The sequence below is a fragment of the Marmota flaviventris genome, assembly GCF_047511675.1.
Source record: "Marmota flaviventris isolate mMarFla1 chromosome 17 unlocalized genomic scaffold, mMarFla1.hap1 SUPER_17_unloc_1, whole genome shotgun sequence".
Taxonomy (NCBI): Eukaryota; Metazoa; Chordata; class Mammalia; order Rodentia; family Sciuridae; genus Marmota; species Marmota flaviventris.
In genome coordinates this window covers 768513-779229 of record NW_027287693.1, presented here as the reverse complement: position 1 = coordinate 779229, position 10717 = coordinate 768513, and the positions used below count along the sequence as shown (strand labels likewise).

General features: G+C 43.2%; 2 protein-coding genes across 2 annotated transcripts in view; both read left to right on the top strand.

Moving 5' to 3' along the window:
• LOC114082774 (E3 ubiquitin-protein ligase rififylin) overlaps positions 1-10717 on the top strand; it is a 786130-nt gene that overhangs the window by 88135 nt on the left and 687278 nt on the right. The gene's annotated exons all lie outside the window — the stretch shown is intronic.
• The window catches only part of LOC114082782 (T-complex protein 1 subunit zeta-2), a 52125-nt gene continuing 41474 nt past the window's right edge, over positions 67-10717 (top strand). The window contains exon 1 of the mRNA XM_071607159.1: positions 67-160. The gene's annotated coding sequence lies outside the window, so the exon portion shown is untranslated. The remainder of the gene's footprint in view (positions 161-10717) is intronic.

Here is a 10717-nt window from a genome sequence, read left to right as displayed (position 1 = left end):
AACGACCGAGGCCGTAGCTACGTGACCCGGCCCCGCCCCCGGTCCTGCCACGTGCTTGGTGTGGATTCCGGTCGGTCGGGATTGTGATAAGTGGAGGTAGTGGGATCCCCAACCCCGCGAGGACGCCCCCAGATTGCCAGGGATCGTCTAGTCCTTAAAGGTACTGGTTGAGAAACTGTACTGCAGTGAGCTTGGCAAAGGTGGCGTCATCCAGGCTTTTTCCGTATTGCCTCTGTGCCGTGTCACGCCCTACCACTGTGCAGTAACTTCCTGGATTGAAAAGAGAGACCGGATAGGTGGAAGGTAGCTGTCGTGTGAAGAAGCGGTGGGGGAGAGTAGCCCTTTGGTTAGGTATGGTTCAAAGTGTATTTTTTAATATCTTTTAGTTGTCCATGAATCTTTATTATTTTTTAGTCTATTTATATGTGGTGCTGAGAATCGAACCCAGTGCCTCACATCCTACCACTGAGCTACAACCCCAGCCCTCAAAGTGTACTTTCATTTCTAAACCTCAAGTCCGCTTTATGACAGCTTGACTTGGCTATTTTTACAAAAGAGCGACAGAGAAGGCAAGTAACCTTGTTCAGGGTCCAGAAAGGGCAAACAGCTGGATCTTATTACATAAACAAAGAACAGATATCTAAGGGGATTCTTTATTTTTTTCTCTTTTTGGTAGTGGTAGCTGAACCCAGGGGCTTCCTACAATTGAGCTATACCCCAACCTTTTTAATTTTTTAAGACAGGGGGTCTCATTAAGTTGATGGGACTGACATCCAGCTTGTGATCCTCCTGCCTCAGCCTCCCAAGTCTCTGGGATTATTGGCATGCACCACCACCCAAGAGGATTCTTTGTGACAGTTTGACCTTCATTCTGTAGGGGAAGGTGAACCATGAATGAACCTAGGGAATACTAATTACTGTTAGTCGGGGAGTGACTGAGGCAAGGGAACCAAATAGAAGGCTATGGGGGGGGGGGGCGCAAAATTGCAATGTATGCGGTCAAGGGGAGAAATAAAGAATGTACAAGGGCTTCTGCCCTTTTCAGTGCTTTATTCACTCAGATTACTCAATACAATTTCACTCTATAGGTTCTTAATCAAGAAAACAACAATCCTTAATGCTAGGCACTGCAATAGACATAATCAATTCACAGCAAACAATTCTAGATTAATTTTAAGCACTGCAAAACACTTAATCATGATAGGCTAGTCATTTCCTCTGCATGCTAAGTCCAAAAAATCTCAAGCCTTAGGCTTTATGTCCAGCTGATGCACACTCACTTTAGACTGGGGTGACCAGCTTTGGAACCAAGGCAGGCTGTTCCTGGCATGGAATGGACAACTGGTTGAGGAGAGGGTTGTAGGGAGAAGTTGTGGCTCTCACCAGGGTCCAGACCAGGCAGTAGAGTTTGAGAGTGGGTGAAGATCATGCAGAGGATCAGGAAACTATGTCAGTTGATGGGATGTTAGGTCCTCACCAGGCTTTCCAGCTCGAGTGCATTCTTGTTTCAGCTGGCTGAATCCCTGTTCATCAGCTCTATTATTTATACTAAATTCTGGGACTTTTGACCCCCCTTTCAGTCCACTGGAATTTTCCATGACATCATTTACCCTGGGGTCAGAAACATCTGGTCTGGTGGTCTCCACCCTGATCCTCTCACCTTTCCCTCTTATCTGGCAAGGTCAGCCTGCCAGGGGCTTCACCAGGGTGAGGGGAAGTAACTTGTTTGAGGCCATACTGGAGGGCTCTGTGGGTGTGCCTGGTGAGACTGCTGGCTTTAAACTGGAGTTTTTAAAATGGAGTTGCTTAGACTCAGGCCTAAGGTCATTCTCCTAAAGGCCCTTGTGATAATCCATGTGAGAGATGAGAGTGCCCTGATGAAGTGCTCATATATCTGTTATGAAATAAGGATGACTTGAGTGAACATATAGAGGCCATCACCTGAACTAAAAAATTAAGAGAGGAGGAGGAGGTACATCCAATAAAGGGATGAGTTTTGTTTTGGGTGTATTAAATTTGGTTAACCAAGGCTAATGTTGATTCCAGTGTGCAAAGTGGACTAAAGCTTCTCTGTCTTTTCTATGATATGTGGCAGAATAAGAGTCTTCAGAATTGGAAGGCCTCAGAGGCCTACATCCTAACTCCAGTGACCCTGAACGTCTCTACCACTGCATTGACTACATTTTGATTTGAAACACTTAACTGGTATCCATCTTTTCCCCTAATCCTGTGCTATCCAGTACTGTAATAATGACTGGCCACGTATGGCTTTTGAACACTTGAAATGTGGCTAATGCAACTTGAGAGAGGCTGTTAAGTGAAAGCTACACACCAATAAATAAATACCCCCCCCAAGAATGTCAAATCTCACTAATAATATCTGTATGCTAATTACACGTTGAAATAATTTTTGAAATGTTGGGTTGAATAAAATATATTATTAAAATTAATCTCAGCTGTTTTACTTTTTGGACAATGTGGCAACTAGAAAATATGAAACTGCATGCACTATTTTCATATTAGATGGCAAAGCCCTACATTTAAAACCTATTTGCAGAGGGTGGCATCTGTGCCTTGTGCTTCTTTTTAGCCTCCCTGATGGTGCCGGGCATATAGTACACAGAAAGTAAAAAGATCCCTTACAAAGATGTTTATTAAGTTGTATCTTTGACAATAATTGCAGACTTGGCTTCTTAGTATTGTTTTGATTCATTAGAGCTCCATGGCACCCCAATAATCTCTGACTCAGGTCCCCTCCTATGAAATGGAACTAGGTGTGAAGGCTGGCAATTGCATCTCTTTAGAAAGATGGAAACTGGCTGGGTGTGGTGGCACATGCCTGAAATCCCAGCAGCTTGGGAGGCTAAGACAGGAGGATTGTGAGTTCAAAGCTGGCCTCAGCAACTGTGAGGCGCTGAGCAACTCAGTGAGACCCTGTCTCTAAATAAAATACAAAATAGGGCTGGGGATGTGGCTCAGTGGTCTAGTACCCCTGAGTTCAATCCCTGGTACTAAAAAAAAAAAAAAGGTGGGAATTGCTCTCCCAAGGAGAATGTCAAGTGTGGTGGGGAAAACACCTTTATAGCTTTGTAGTTACAGATTCACATTCCACCTCAACCTGTGTGACCTTCATCTGTCTTGTTCTCTGGGCCTTTAGTTTTCTTGATGAAATGGCGATAGTTTTACATTTTACATTTAGTCTGTGATCCATTTTGAGTTAATTTTTGGGAAGAGTGTATAGTCTGTTATTTTGATTCTTTTCTTTTTTTCTTTTTTGCATGTGTATGTCTATGTTATTCAAGCACCATTTTTGAGGTTGAGGGCCCGAGATTAAACTCAGGGCCACCCAGCCACTGAGCCACATCCTCAGCCCTATTTTGTATTTTATTTAGAGACAGGGTCTCACTGAGTTGCTCAGCACTTCACCATTGCTGAGGCTGGCTTTGAACTCAGGATTCTTCAGTCTCAGCCTCCTGAGCTGCTGCGTGTGCCACCACGCATGGCTACGAACACAATTTTTGAAAAACTCATGCTTTTTTGTTCCTTTGTCAAAGATCATTTTAGTGTATTTATGGGTCTACTTCTGGGATCTGTTTTTTTTTCTTTTAATGTATTTTGGTGAGTTTTTTTGGTACTGGGAATTGAACCCAGGGGTGCTTAACCCCTGAGTTACATCCCCCCAGCCCTTTTTATTTTGAGACAAGGTCTTATTCAGTTGCTTAGGGCCTCGCTAAATTGCCCAGGCTGGCCTTGAACGTTGTGATCTTCCCACCTCTGCTTGCCAAGTTGCTGGGATCACAGCACTAGTGCACCCAGCTTGGGCTCTATTTTTTTCCCCCACTGATCTATTTGTTTCATCAGTACCACACTATTTTGATCACTTCGGCTTTATAATAAATCTTTATATCAGGTGGTGTTGGTCTACCAACACTGTTATTCTTCAATGTTATGTTGACTATTGTGGGTCTTTTACTTCATATAAACTATACGATCATTTCCTAAAGCTAATATTCACAAATAACTTGCTGGGATTTTTCTTGTGATTGCACTGAATCCTCAGCTCAAGTGAGGAAGAACTGACATCTTGACAGTATTGAGTCTCCTATTTATAAACATTGAATATCTCCGTTTATTTTGTTCTTTGATTTCTTCAAAGTTTTGTAGTATTCTTTATATAGATCTTGTACATATTTTGCTAGATTTAAACTTAAATATTTCATTTTGGGTGGAGTGAAATAAGGATAAAATAACTTTTCTGATTGTTTATGACAGTTAAATGAGATGACTAATATTAACTTGCAAACTGTTTAGCCCTTAGAGGTATTTCAGTAAATGTACATTCTCCTCCACCTTCCAGCCTGGGTACATTCGTCCCACTCAGAGTTTAGTCTCTCCTTTGTGGATTAATCAGTCAAGTGTTCATTGAATGCCTACTCTGTATTGGGCACAATTCTCCAACCTGGAATACAGCAAAAAATTCCTACCCTGATGAAGCTAACAGGCTAGTGTGGGACATAGCAAACAAATTAGTAAAGTACATAGGCTATAAGGTATGGATGGGTACTAAGCAGAAGAAGGGAGCTGAAGAGGATCAGAGGTGTGGGACAATGAGGGGAGAGTTGCAGTTTTAAATAAAGATCAGGAAGGTCACCAACTAAACTCAGAAGAGAATTAATGAAAAAAACTGGGAGTGGTGGTGCATGCCTGTAATACCAGCAACTTGGGAAGCTGAGGCAGGAGCATTACAAGTTTGAAAACAGCCTCAGCAATTTAGAAAGAACTTATTTATCTCAAAATAAAGAATAAAAAGACACAAATGGTGATAGTTTTACATTTAGATCTGTGTATACTTTGTTTATAATCAGTGACTCGAAAAATTATGCTCTGTCTGTGTAATATGAAATGAGTTACATTCTGCCATCATGTATAACAAATTAGAGTAAATAAATAATTTAATTAAAAAAAGAATAAAAAGGATAGGGTATGTAGCTCAGTGGTAGAGTGCCCCTGGGTCTAATCCCCAGTACAAAAAAAAAAAAAAAAGTGAATGAAAGGGAGAGCCATATGCAGATCTAGGGTAGAGGGAGTATCAAGGAAAGACTAGGAGGCCGGAATGTGCTTGTTACATTGGGAGAACAACTAAAGTGGCTCAAGTTAAGATTGAGAAGAGCAGAGGATGAGGTCAACAAAGAGACAGCTCCTGCAGAGCCCTAAACCATTATAAAGACACTAGCTTTTAGTCCAGGTGAAATGGGAAGCTAATGGACTGCACTGCACCGATAAATGATATGATCTGGCTTAGTAACGGGATCACTATCACTCTGGCTCCTGTATCCAGAAATCGGGAGACGAGTTAGGTAGCTACTGTGAAAAATGAGGACAGCTTTGGGAGAAATGAGGGCAGCTTCGGTGGCAGGAGTGAAAGTAGTGAGAAATAACTGAGGCTTATGGACCCATACTAGGGGGTCAGGGGTGTCCTGGAACTACTGAATTTTTATACAAATGTGCACATGTGCATTTTGGAGGGGAAAACTTCTATTGGAGTCTCAAAGCAAAACTATGGTGGTGAATAATCAGGACACCCCATGTCTATTTCCTAGCTATTCAAAAATCACAGGGCAGGGGATAAAGCTCCTTTGACAGATTGCCTGCCTTGCATGCACAAGGCCCTCAGTTCAATCCCTAGCACCACAGAAAACAAAATGAAACAAAAATCCGTGATCAGCTCCTTTCTTCAGACCATGGTCATAAATCCTCCAGGGCATTGATCTTGTTTGTGAGTGTCTCAGAGCTAACACCACTCTTAAGACTACCATTCCTGACTTCCAGTTTAGATTCGTTAGAGTTGTCAAGAAGAAATAAAAATCACAGGGAGATGGGTAGATTCTCTATATTTCCTATGCTAGAAGCTGGAAGCTGGGAAGCCACAGGCAGGAATAGGGGAAGGGTTTCTTACCTTCCTAGAGAGGATGGGCACTCGTGAGGTTAGTTTCCTCTCAAGTGGATTCCCTTCTTTAATAAGCTCTGCTCTATGAATCACATAAATCTCAGCAGTGAAAGCCAATTTTACGGTTTGGTTTGCTTAATAGTCGCACAATTAAAGTAAGTTGTAAAAAATGGTGGTGGTGTTTGCCAGGATAAATATTTAAAAGGGAACAGCTGTAGGAAGATACAATAATTCAAATCAGTCCCTGGTTTTTTATCTTAGTCCAGGCTGCAGAGGTTGGTTCTTAATCAGAGGTGTTTCCTGGCCTCTCCTTTGAAAACCTTGTGCTACAGCTGCCAGGCTCAGGTAGGAAGGAGCAAAGCTTTGGGAGTAGCTGGTGCATGGCAGAGCTGGGAGGGGGCGCAGTTTGGGGGCAGGACTAAGAGGAGAGTTAAGGTGTGGGGAAGGTGTTGTTATCACTTTCCTTGAGCTCCTGAATTGGGTTATCTAGTGTGAAGAAGAAAGTTAATGCTTTTCAGAGGACAATGTGGTTTTTATAAAGAGTTGAGCCTATTTGGGAAGCAAATTTCAATTCTGTATCCTGCATAGGACACAGAGCTGGTTGACAGGTAGTATTGGTGATTTGTCAGTTTTCCAGCTTTGGTTTTGGGGGCAGCGGTTGAAGACAGCTTTTTTCTTTTAAGATGGCTTTTTTTTTTTTTTTTTTTTAAGAAACTAGGGATTGAACTAGGGGTGCTTTACCACTGAGCTACATCCTCATCACCCCCAACCCCTTTTTTTGGAATCAAAGGGATTTATGGGTCTACCTTTTCCATAAATAAATCCATACAGAGTTGGGAATTAGGACCATGTTATATACAGAAAGGAAGACAGCATGGCATTCAGGCTCAGGGATAGTACACATCATCAGGTGTGGCATCCTCCCAAGTACACTCAAGGCTCCTGGGATCCCCATTGGAATGGAAACAGTAGAACTGTGCTGCAGGATCTATCAGAATTTGGGGGTCCCAGGAAGGTTTAGCCTATGATCCAGTTCCAAAAGTCCCAGGCTTCTCTGCCACCTCCAAAGCTAGCTTCAGGTTCTGATCAAACAGCTCACCCCTGATTCACACTTCCAGGGAGTAGAATGGATTATTGAGGGGAAAATCTCAGTAAATTTCATAAATTTTTCAAAGAACAGAATCTATTCCAGTTTGCCCAGGTTCTGTCACAACCTTGATCCCTCTCAGTGTCTAGAAGAAGTGCAGTTTGAATGTGCCTGAGCTTCCCTGTTCAGGAGACAGCTGGGAGCTAGTGGCAAGGAGCAAGTGGAATATGGAGGCCAGCATGAGCTTCTCTGATTGGAGGTGGGGCGGGGCTGGGCTGACCAAATTGAAGAGACACCGGCTAATTAGCAGGGTTAGCCCGATGCTCCAGCACCTCTTTTTCATTGGCCATGTACTGCCCTTCACGTCCACACCTCTGAAGGCCAGCGCTGTTTGGCCCATGTTAGGAAGATTTGACAAAGGCAAGGCCATTTTGAAACATATCCTTCATCTTAGAACAAGAGTCACCTCACAATCACTGTGAGTCAGCTTGACCTTCAACCTCAGGCAATGCTTGATCATCATGCAAAGAAAGGAAACTGCTATCTGGGACTGGAATTCTGAAAACACCTGGTTTGACATGGAACAGTGACCACCTCAAATAATGGAGTTGACCATAAGGACCCTTCCCTTCCCTGACAACCCCCTGGCAACAGCCTAACCACAAAAATTCACCCACTCCCTCATCCGTCTATAACTACCCCAGGCTGTAAGCAGAAGAAGGGTCTCAGTCTCTGGGCCCCCTCTGCAGGTTTGTCCCTCATAAACCTGTTACTGTTGAGCTGCCTCTTCTCTCTCTTGATTTCCTTCACTTCTTTCCTTACAGCCCACCTGGATGCTGTCTTGCTGTCTGAAGGCAACCAGCACATGCTCTTGTGTAGCTTGATAGCAAATCCAGAGGGTACCTGAATATAGCTCAGCCCGTGGCTAGCAGTTGTCCAGTTGGTAAATCAGGCCACCAGCTTTGTTCATCCCATACATGCTAAAAATCACCATTGCAACAGGTGCTGCTCAAGAACTTGGAACCAGCCTCCTCTCCGTGTCCCCCAAACCCCCATCCCTTTTCATTTTTTGAGACAGGCTCAGTTGCTAAGGCTGGTCTCAACTTGTGATCCTCCTGCCTCAGCTTCCCAAGTCGCTGGGATTACAGGTGTGCACCACCATGCCCTTTCTGCCACTCTTGTTCCTCTGACCCCTTTCTTATTCCAAAACCCCTTCCCTCCTCTCTCTTTTGTTGGGCAGTCCTGCCCACGCCCTCTTGCTTAAGGCTACTGACCCGGGCAGCTCTTTGTGTCTCCCTCACCTGCCTACACTTGGCCTTGATATCACCCACTGGGAGGATCCTTAGGAAGCGCCAAGACAACCTAATACTCAGGCTCTTAGTATAACCTGGACAGGTGGCTATTGCATACAAAGTAAGTGGTAGAAGTGGGACTCCAGCCTTAGGCATTTTTTTTTTTTTTCAGAGTCTTTTCCTTAAGGGAATATGGTGTTCTCAAAACCAGGGTGACCTAAGGTTGCCTTGGTAAAAAGTGGTTTGGGGCTGGGGATGTGGCTCAAGCGGTAACACGCTCACCTGGCATGCGCGGGGCGCTGGGTTCAATCCTCAGCACCACATAAAAATAAAATAAAGATGTTGTGTCCACTGAAAACTGAAAAATAAATATAAAAAAAATAAATAAAAAGTGGTTGTATTAGTCCATTTTCCATTATTATAATGAAATACCTGAAGCTGGGTAACTTTATAAAGAAGGGAGGTTTACTTAGCTCACAGTTCTGGAGTTCAAAGGCATGGTCTGGGGAATAGCTTGGCTTTGGGAAGGATGGCATTACAGGAGCACGTGCAGAAGTGAGAGACCACATTGCAGAACAGAAAGCCAGAGAATGACTCAGGGTTCAGGCTCAGGCTTTTATAATAGCTTATCTTCAAAGAACTAACACAGGGGTTCCATAAGAACTACCTTAGTCCCTTCACAGGGTAGGCCCCAGTGACCTGAGGACTCCCACCAAGCCCTACCTCCCATCATCACCACACTGAAGACCAAAGTCTCAACCTTTGGGGGACAAAGCATATCTGAACCATAGCAGTGGTGGATCATGGGCACTGTGTAATGATTGTTCCTCATTGGAATGTCTGGGAACTGAAGTTACCATTCTTCCTCCCATCAGAGGACAAAGGAGTAAACTTTATTGTTGTTGAAATGGAGGTAAGGCAGGATAAGAGTGCATGGAGAGAATCAGTGTGGATAAGAAACTTTTAAAAATATGGCTTCCTAGCCCAGCCATGGTTTCTGAGAAGCACTGAGTTCCCTTAAACTTTAGCAACTTGCTAAGGGAAACAACTTCCTTTTTTCCCCCCAGTACCAGGGGATTGAACCCAGGGCTTTGCACATGCTAGGCAAGCACCTTACCAGAGTTACATCCCCAGTCCTTTTTGTTTTTGAGACAGGGTTTCACTAAATTCCCCTGGCTGGCCTTGAACTTTCTATCTTCCTGCCTTAGCCTCCCAAGTACCTGTGATTATAGGCATTATATGCTACCATGCCTGGCTTCTGTAATTTTAATTCTTGCTATTTTGGAGATCATCTTCCATTTTATACATTTCATTTTTAAATATAGAAAGATGTCTCTGGGGGCTGGGGATGTGGCTCAAGCGGTAGCACGATCGCCTGGCATGCGCGGGGCGCTGGGTTCGATCCTCAGCACCACATAAAAATAAAATAAAGATGTTGTGTCCACCGAAAACTAAAAAATAAATATTAAACAGTTCTCTCTCTCTCTCTAAAGAAAAAGTAGTGATTAAAAAAAAAAAAAGAAAGAAAGATGTCTCTGGGAAGCTGGGAAGCTAGGGATATAGCTCAATGGTGGAGCAAGAGGCCCTGAGTTTGATTCCTAGTACTGCAAACAAACAAAAAGCTATAACTGGAAATTAAGCTACATCTAGTCTTTTAGCAATTAATTTGCTAAATGAACTTGGACAAATCATAGACATCTAGAATAATCATTAGGTAGTAAAAGTTGCTTTACTTCTCTGGGGTATGTTGAGACTTCAAAACTAAAGTGAAGGAAAAAGTATTCTCACTATGCAAACACATTAATATTAAATAATAAGGATGCATGGTGATAGTGGGAAGTATAGGAGCTTTTGGATTGTTTCCTTTAGCAAGTTGCTTCACTTCTTAGCCTCAGTTTTCTCATCTGTAAAATGAAGAGATGTACTTTACAGGTTGTTGTGAGATTAGAGATGGCATAGGTCAAGTCTTAGCATAAGGCCAGACACATGGTAGATATCTCACAAATGGTAGCTATTATTAATAATCTGACCACCAGGCTTGATTGAAATTGCCTTACAATTTACAAAACAACTGACAACTAGCAACACACACAGGTGCCAGGTGCAGAAACACACACTTGTAATTCCGGGGACTCAGGAGGCTGAGGCAGAAGGATTGTAAGTTCAAGGCCAGCCTGAGCAACTCAGCAAGACCCTGTCTCAAATTAAAAAAAAAAAAAAAAAGATTGGGGGTGTGTCTCAATGGTAGGGTGCCCCGAGGCTCAATCCCCATTATGGTGTAGTGGGGTAGGAGGAAGAAAAAGAAAATAATCAACCACCCAGTGTGGTCCTTACCATTCCCTAAAGGTGACTGCTGACTCCCCAGTGTGCACAAATCCTGCCAAATGCTGT